This window comes from Stenella coeruleoalba (genome assembly GCF_951394435.1).
Source record: "Stenella coeruleoalba genome assembly, chromosome: 2".
In the NCBI taxonomy this organism is placed as follows: Eukaryota; Metazoa; Chordata; class Mammalia; order Artiodactyla; family Delphinidae; genus Stenella; species Stenella coeruleoalba.
In genome coordinates, this window is record NC_137147.1 from 7047942 (window position 1) to 7058040 (window position 10099).

Here is a 10099-nt window from a genome sequence, read left to right on the forward strand (position 1 = left end):
GGGGGAAGGAAGGAAAGAAGGGGGGAAGGGAAGAAGGAAGGGAGGACTAAACCAGGCTATAGACTATTTAAATGGTTCCAGAATACTTAAAGAAGAAAGAATTCAAATTAAAATATTTCCCAGGGTCTAAAGTCACAATATTAAATCACAAGGCAAGGAGACTCCTGCATCCTTTTGTGTCCATATGAATTTTCATGGTACAAAGCACTGAAAGGGCTTACTTTTTAAAACAAATTTTCATCTTCATATCCACTCTTAGGATTGTCCTCCTACTGGAATTCAAAATGTCCAACAGAAAGGTGAGATGGTTAAAAGTGACTTAAGAAGAGGCAAGAGGTGGAGATGTGGATTCAGCATGGCTGGGTGACTTTGAACTTGTCGCTTGGCCTTTCTGAATTGTGTTTCCCACCTGTAGAATGGGAAGAACAGATCTTTTCATCTTCACAGGATTGTTTGATGTGAAAGTGTCTTGCAAATGCTGGTGGGCTCTTCAAATGTGATAATATTTTCACTCTTTTATTTAGCATTAAAGATATGGTAAACATACAGAGGGAAGAACCAGGGCATCCTCCTCACTGAAGCACTAAGCACAGAGCTTAGCACAAAGTTCCACAGAGAGTGGGTCCCCAGTGAGTGCCTGTTGAACCAGGCTGGGGCTCTGTGTGTGTCTGGGTGTGTAGACATCATCAGATGACACAGATAAGGAGAGAGAGAAAGGCAAACACAGACACAGGATTCAGATACAAGATTGTCACTGCTATTCCACACTTACACGGGCACAGTGCACTTCCTGGCAAGGTAAGCAGGCTTACCAGATTCCAAGCACCATGACATTGTGATGCAGGCCAGGAAATAATTTGGTCTACACATCGCCTCAAGCAATGTTCCATAGACCTAGATGTTGCCAAAATTGTCTCTACCAGTCACTGCGTGTCTGAACTCATACACGCTTGTGTATTACACATAGGGTTTCGGTCAAGCTCATCTCCAAATTCTAAGTTGGAGGAAGGAAGATTTCTCAGGAAGTCCAATGTCTTTCAAAGCCTCATATAGCCCTTCCACCTGACTCCCTTCCCAAGCTGGAGCCTGCATATGAACAAAACTGAATTCTGCCCATTAACTTGAAGTCGTTCTGTACTGATATAACATTTCAACTCTGCCAAAACAGTTTCTATTTCTGAGTAATTCTTTATTCCAAATTCTTCAAATTGGCATCCTCTCTTAATTCTGGGCTCCAGTCTCTGTGGAGTACTGTAGGCTGCATATGTCCCCGGAGCATCTTTGCTTTCTTCAGAACTTTACAAAGAACACTTCAGGCACCATCCGTGTTCCATTATGCTCAAGAGGTAGCATCTTCTGGATCCTTTTACTTCCAATTTGATCCTGGTATTTATCATTCTTGTTCAAAGTTTGTTATGCCACTGGGCGGAATAAAAATGTCACCTTGACCCAGGCCAAGAGGGAAGGCGGATGAATTGGAAGGTGCAGAGCAAAACCCACAATGAAAACAGTGTTCTTGCAAATGATCCACCCACACCTTTCCCTGTGAGATAGGTAATGAATAGAAAATGCTTTGAAAGAGGAGGGTGCTTATGGATGTCCTTTGCTGCACTTCTTTAGAAACTCAGCCAGCACTGGCCATCTCTGACTAGAAGGTGAACACTAGGTGTGATGAGCACCCAGGTTATTCCTGAGGGACAGTGTTTTGGGGTTCTCCTGGACTTAGAATTCCCAGGAAGGGACAGGACATTGAGCCAACATCAGGAAATGGCAGAGGGGAAAGCCTTCCATTCCAAGAATCCCTTAAGGGCAAGGAACCAAGAGGACTGCTGTGGATCAATCATTCTTGGAATCATTCCACTGTCATGGTTTCCCTACATGCTACCCTCCCTACAACCTGTCTTCCCATCTCCTGCTCCCTTCCAAGTGCTGGGGAAAGAGCAGCTCACCTCTCTACAATAAATCCTTTGGTTCCTCTGGTTTTCTTTTACCTTAACTTTTCTTGGAATCTATGGTTCTCTTTGCCCTTTGAACTCTTATATTGGCACATGGGCACCAGTTAAGTAACAGGGGATTTATCATCTCACCAGGATAACTTAGAGAGTTAAATGAGATGATATTAATAATTACATCACAATAACAGGCTTAAAAACAAGACTCTTCTAGGCAAATAAGAACATCTGGTCACCTAATATCAGACTTTTTTTTTTTTTTTTTTTTTTTTTTGCGGTACGCAGGCCTCTCACTGTTGCTGCCTCTCCCATTGCGGAGCACAGGCTCCGGACGCGCAGGCTCAGCGGCCATGGCTCACGGGCCTAGCCACTCCACAGCATGTGGGATCTTCCTGGACCAGGGCATGAACCAATGTCCCCTGCATCAGTAGGTGGACTCTCAACCACTGCGCCACCAGGGAAGCCCTAATATCAGATTTTTTTTAAGGTACAAGTGACAAAAGCCCAATATAAAGTAGCTTGTGGATGAAACTGCATATACTTAGTATGTTATTGGTTCAGGATGAAGCTGGATTCAGTCACATCAATACTACATGTCATCCAGCTCTTTCTCTCTTACAGTCCTTCTCTCTTCTTTGCTACTTCTCAGCACCCTTCTCTTTGATTAAGTACAGACTTTCTTCATGTGTCAGGGAAAATGGCTGCTTCAAGACCCAAAAGACAAGAACTCTTCTCCTCTAGGATAAAAAATCCTTGGAAGAATACTGATTGTTCTGTCTTGCATCACATGCTCACACACGGAGCACACGTTACCCTAAACCATACCCTAATCCCTGGAACACACGCCTTAGTCAAGGGAAAGAGGCATTGCAATAGGATGTCTGCAATATATGCTTATGGAAGGAAGAATTTCAAAAATAGGCAGAAATAAATATGCAGTATGGGCTTAACAAACTGACTTTAAGGCAAAGTTTCTGAACGCTGATTATGGGGAAAGGGGAAATAAATGCCAATCCATATCCTTCAGATTCAAAGGGCTTTTATCATCCCAATTTCTCCATTCTGGAAATGAGGAAACTAAGGCTTAGAGAGGTTGAGTATCTTGCCCACGATCGCACAGATGATAAATGGAGCTTCAGGGCAGCCAGTTTGAAGCCAAGTCTGTCTGAGGTGGGGCACTTAGAGTAATACTCTTTACCTGACTTATACTACCTTGATCTGAGACATAATTCTTCCTGTGTCAAGACTGACTTTGTTTACGAGCAACAGAAACACAAGCAAGACAAGCTTAGGTAAAACAGGGGATGTATGACTCACATCCTCAAATGTAGGGTGTCCAGGGTACAAGCAGAATCAAGGATGAGAATGCCATCAGAATTCTCTCTCCACCTCTGATGCTCTCAGCAAGTTGGCGTCATGTTTTCAAGCTCTCTGTCTCTGTTTCTGTGGCCACCAGCAAATCCTGGGCTCCGATCCTCACAGTTTAGAGATCAGAGATCTCCCCTTTTCTCTCCATCTCCCACTTTCCAACTCCACATTCATCCACACAACTCCAGCTTTAAAAATTTTCAGGACTTCCCTGGTGGCGCAGTGGTTAAGAATCTGCCTGCCAATGCAGGGGACATGGGTTCGATCCCTGGTCTGGGAAGATCCCACATGTCACGGAGCAACTAAGCCTGTGCGCCACAATTACTGATCCTGTGCTCTAGAGCCTGTGAGCCACAACTACTGAGCCCACATGCTACAACTGCTGAAGCCCAGGTGCCTAGACTCCATGCTCTGCAACAAGAGAAACCACCGCAATGAGAAGTCTGCTCACCACGACGAACAGTAGCCCCCACTCGCCGCCACTAGAGAAAGCCCACATGCAGCAATGAAGACCCAATGCAGCCAAAAATAAATAAAATAAATAAATTTATTTTGTAAAAAATTTCAAAAGAAGGTGTAGATTGGCTCAGTTGGATCCAGTGTCCACATTCGACCGATCTGATGGCCATTGATGTGAGGATCTAGGATGATCCAACTTCAGTCAATAAAGGAGTTGGAAGCTCTATCAGATGAGTCAATGATGAAGATGAAGCTCAAGAGTCAATAAAGATGGGAGTGTCCTTGTCCCCCAGTGAACCACAGCCACCCCTCTCCTCGGCAGTAGATGCTCCAACACTAGCAGTCATATGGCTGACAGGGTCTTGGTGCTTCAGCTGGGTGTAAGGCCTGAGCCTCTGAGGGGCGAGAGCTAAGTTCAGGACGTTGGCCCACCAGAGACCTCCCGGCCCCACATATTATCAATCAGTGAGAGCTCTCCCAGAGATCTCCGTATCCACACTAAGACCCAGTTCCACTCAACAACCAGCAAGCTCCAGTGCTGGACATCCCATGCCAAACAACTAGCAAGACAAGAACACAACCCCACCCATTAGCAGAAAAGCTGTTTAAAATCATACTAAGTTCACAGACACCCCAAAACACACCCCAGGATGCAGTCCTGCGCACCAGAAAGAAAAGATCTAGCCTGATAAATCAAAACACAGGGCATTTGTCCCATCCACCAGGAAGCCTACACAACCCGCTGAACCAACCTTACTCACTGGGAGCAGACACCAAAACCAAGAGGAACTACGAACCTGCAGCCTGCAAAAAGGAGACCCCAAACACAGTAAGTTAAGCAAAATGAGAAGACAGAGAAATACACAGCAGATGAAGGAGCAAGGTAGAAACCCACCAGACCAAACAAATGAAGCAGAAATAGGCAGTCTACCTGAAAAAGAATTCAGAGTAATGATAGTAAAGATGATAAACAATCTTGGAAAGACAACGGAGAAAATACAAGAAACGTTTAACAAGGACCTAGAAGAACTAAAGAGCAAACAAACAATGATGAACAACACAATAAATGAAATTAAAAACTCTCTAGAAGGAATCAATAGCAGAATCACTGAGGCAGAACAGATAAGTCACCTGGAAGAAAAAATAGTGGAAATAACTACTGCAGAGCAAAATAAAGAAAAAAGAAGGAAAAGAACTGAGGACAGACTCAGAGACTTCTGGGACAGCATTAAATGCACCAACATTCAAATTACAGAGGGCCCAGAAGAAGAAGAGAAAAACAAGGAACTGAGAAATTATTTGAAGAGATTATAGTTGAAAACTTCCCTAATATGGGAAAGGAAATAGATAATCAAGTTCAGGAGGTGCAGACTCCCATACAGGATAAATCCAAGGAGAAACACTCCAAGACACGTATTATTCAAACTATCAAAAATTAAATACAAAGAAAAAATGTTAAAAGCAGCAAGGGAAAAACAACAAATAATGTACAAAGGAATCCCCATAAGGTTAATAGCTGATCTTTCAGCAGAAACTCTGCAAGCCAGAAGGATATGGCAGGACATATTTAAAGTGAAGAAAGGGGAAAACCTACAATCAAGATTACTCTACCGAGCAAGGATCTCATTCAGATTCGATGGAGAAATTAAAACCTTTACAGACAAGCAAAAGCTAAGAGAATTCAGCACCACCAAACCAGCTTTACAACAAATGCTAAAGGAACTTCTCTAGGCAGGAAACACAAGAGAACGAAAAGACCTACAATAACAAACCCAAAACAATTTTAAAAATGGTAATAGAAAAATACATATGCATACTTACCTTAAATGAAAATGCATTAAATTCTCCAAACAAAAGACATAGACTGGCTGAATGGATACAATGGATACCTGTATATATGGTGTCTACAAGAGACCCACTTCAGACATAAGGGTACATACAGACTGAAAGTGAGGGGATGAAAAAAGATATTCCATGCAAATGGAAATCAAAAGTAAGATGGAGTAACAATTCTCATATCAGACAAAATAAACTTTAAAATAAAGACTATTACAAGAGACAAAGAAGGACACTACATAATGATGAAGGGATCAGTCCAAGAAGAAGATATAACAATTGTAAATATTTATGCACCCAACATAGGAGCACCACAATACATAAGGCAAATGCTAACAGCCATAAAAGGGGAAATTGACAGTAACACAATCATAGTAGGGGACTTTAACACCCCACCTTCACCAATAGACAGATCATACAAAATGAAAATAAATAAGGAAACACAAGCTTTAAATAATACATTAAACAAGGTGGACTTAATTGATATTTATAGGACATTCCATCCAAAAACGTATTACACTTCCTTCTCAAGTGCTCATGGAACATTCTCCAGGAGAGATCATACCTTGGATCACAAATCAACCCTTGGTAAATTTAAGAAAATTGAAAACATATCAAGTATCTTTTCTGACCACAACACTATGAGACCAGATATCAATTACAGGAAAAAAATCTGTAAAAAATACAAACACACAGACGCTAAACAATACACTACTAAATAACCAAGAGATCATTGAAGAAATCAAAGAAGAGACCAGATATCAATTACAGGAAAAAAATCTGTAAAAAATACAAACACACAGACGCTAAACAATACACTACTAAATAACCAAGAGATCATTGAAGAAATCAAAGAAGAAATCAAAAAATGCCTAGAAACAAATGACAGTGAAAACACAATGACCCAAAACTTATGGGATACAGCAAAAGCAGTTCTAAAAGGGAAGTTTATAGCAATACAATCTTACCTCAAGAAACAAGAAATATCTCAAATGAACAACCTAACCTTACACCTAAAGCAATTAGAGAAAGAAGAACAAAAAAAACCCAAAGTTAGCAGAAGGAAAGAAACCATAAAGATCAGGTCAGAAAAAAATGAAAAAGAAATGAAGGAAATGATACCAAAGATCAATAAAACTAAAGACTGGTTCCTTGAGAAGATAAACCAAATGGATAAACCATTAGCCAGATTCATCAAGAAAAAAAGGGACAAGACTCAAATCAATAGAATTAGAAATGAAAAAGGAGAAGAAACAACTGACACTGCAGAAATACAAAGGATCATGAGAGATTACTACAAGCAACTATACACCAATAAAATGGACAACCTGGAAGAAATGGACAAATTCTTAGAAAAGCACAACCTTCCGAGACTGAACCAGGAAGAAATTGGAAATATAAACAGACCAATCACAAGCACTGAAGTTGAAACTGTGATTAAAAATCTTCCAACAAACAGAAACCCAGGATCAGATGGCTTCACAGGCAAACTGTAACACACATTTAGAGAAGAGCTAACACCTATCCTTCTCAAACTCTTCCAAAATATAGCAGAGGGGGCTTCCCTGGTGGTGCAGTGGTTGAGAGTCTGCCTGCCAATTCAGGCGACATGGGTTCGTGCCCCGGTCCAGGAAGATCCCACATGCCGCGGAGTGGCTGGGCCCGTGAGCCATGGCCGCTGAGCCTGCGCGTCCGGAGCCTGTGCTCCACAAAGGGAGAGGCCACAACAGTGAGAGGCCCATGTACCGCAAAAAAAATAAAATAAAATAAAATAATATATATATATATAGCAGAGGGAGGAACACTTCCAAACTCATTCTACAAGGTACCATCACCCTGATACCAAAACCAGACAAAGATGTCACAAGAAAAGAAAACTATTGGCCAATATCACTAATGAACATAGGTGAAAAAATCCTCAACAAAATGTTAGAAAACAGAATCCAACAGCACATTAAAAGGAACATACACCATGATCAAGTGGGGTTTATCCCAGGAATGCAAGGATTCTTCAATATACACAAATCAATCAATGTGATAATTCATATTAATAAATTGAAGGATTAAAAACCATATGATCATCTCAATAGATGCAGAAAAAGCTTTTGACAAAATTCAACACCATTTTTGAGAAAAACCCTCCAGAAAATAGGCATAGAGGAAACTTACCTCAACATAATAAAGGCCATATATGACAAACCCACAGCCAACATCATTCTCAATGATGAAAAACTGAAACCATTTCCACTAAGATCAGGACCAAGATAAGGTTGCCCACTCTCACCACTACTATTCAACATAGTTGTGGAAGTTTTAGCCACAGCAATCAGGGAAGAAAAAGAAATGAAAGGAATCCAAATTGGAAAAGAAGATGTAAAACTGTCACTGTTTGCAGATGACATGATACTATACATAGGGAATCCTAAAGATGCTACTAGAAAACTACTAGAGCTAATCAATGAATTTGGTAAAGTAGCAAGATACAAAATTAATGCACAGAAATCTCTTGCATTCTTATACACTAATGATGAAAAATCTGAAAGAGAAATTAAGGAAACACTCCCATTTATCATTGCAACTAAAAGAATAAAATACCTAGGAATAAACCTACCTAAGGAGACAAAAGACCTGTATGCAGAAAACTATAAGACACTGATAAGATAAATTAAAAATGATACAAACAGATGGAGAGATATACCATGTTGCTGGATTGGAAGAATCAACATTGTGAAAAAGACTATACTAACCAAAGCAATCTACAGATTCAATGCAATCCCTATCAAACTACCACTGACATTTTTCAGAGAACTAGAACAATAATTTCACAGTTTGTATGGAAAAACAAAAGACCCCGAATAGCCAAAGCAATCGAGAGAAAGAAAAACAGAGCTGGAGGAATGAGGCTCCCTGACTTCAGACTATACTACAAAGCTACAGTAATCAAGGCAGTATGGTACTGGCACAGAAACAGAAATATAGATCAATGGAACAGGATAGAAAAGTCCAGAGATAAACACATGCACATATGGTCACCTCATCTTTCATAAAAGAGGAAAGAATATACAGTGGAGGGAAGACAGCCTCTTTAATAAGTGGGGCTGCTGGCAGATACATGTAAAAGAATGAAATTAGAACACTCCCTAACACCATCCACAAAAATAAACTCAAAATGGATTAAAGACTTAAATATAAGGCCAGACACTATAAAACTCTTAGAGGAAAATATAGGCAGAACACTCTATGACATAAATCACAGCAAGATCATTTTTGACCCACCTCTTAGAGAAATGGAAATAAAAACAAAAATAAACAAATGGGACCTAATGAAACTTAATAGCTTTTGCACAGCAAAGGAAACCATAAACAAGATTAAAAGACAACCCTCAGAATCGGAAAAAGTATTTGCAAACGAAGCAACTGACAAAGAATTAATCTCCAAAATATACAAGCAGGTCATGCAGCTTAATATCAAAAAAACAAACAACCCAATCCAAAAATGGGCAGAAGATCTAAATAGACATTTCTCCCAAGAAGATATACAGATTGCCAACAAACACATGAAAGGATGCTCAACATCACTAATCATTAGAGAAATGCAGATCAAAACTTCAATGAGGTATCACCTCACACCAGTCAGAATGGCTATCATCAAAAAATCTACAAACAATAAATGCTGGAGAGGGTATGAAGAAAAGGAATTCCTCTTGCACTGTTGGTGGGAGTGTAAATTGATACTGCCATAATGGAGAATAGTATGGAGGTTCCTTAAAAAACTACAAATAGAACTATCATACAACCCAGCAATCCCACTACTGGGCATATACCCTGAGAAAACCATAATTCAAAAAGAGTCATGTACCACAATGTTCATTGCAGCTCTATTTACAATAGCCAGGACACGGAAGCAACCTAAATGTCCATCAACAGATGAATGGATAAATAAGATGTGGCACATGTATACAATGGAATATTACTCAGCCATAAAAAAGAAAAAAACTGAGTTACTTATAGTGAGTTGGATGGACCTAGAGACTGTCATACAGAGGGAAGTAAGTCAGAAAGAGAAAAAAAAATACTGTATGCTAACACATATATATGGAATCCAAAAAAAAAAAAAAAAACCCTAGGGGCAGGACAGGAATAAAGATGCAGACATAGAGAATGGACTTGAGGACATGGGGAAGGGGAAGCTGGGACAAAGTAAGAGAATGGCCTGGATATATATACACTACCAAATGTAAAATAGATAGCTAGTGGGAAGCAGCCTTATGGCACAGGGAGATCAACTCTGTGCTTTGTGACCACCTACCAGGGTGGGATAGGGAGTGTGTGAGGGAGGCGCAAGAGGGAGGGGATATGGGGATATATGTGTACGTATAGCTGATTCACTTTGTTATACAGCAGAAAGTAACACACCATTGGAAATCAATTGTACTCCAATAAAGATGTTAAAAAAAGAAAAGATGGAAGCATCAGCTCTAGCA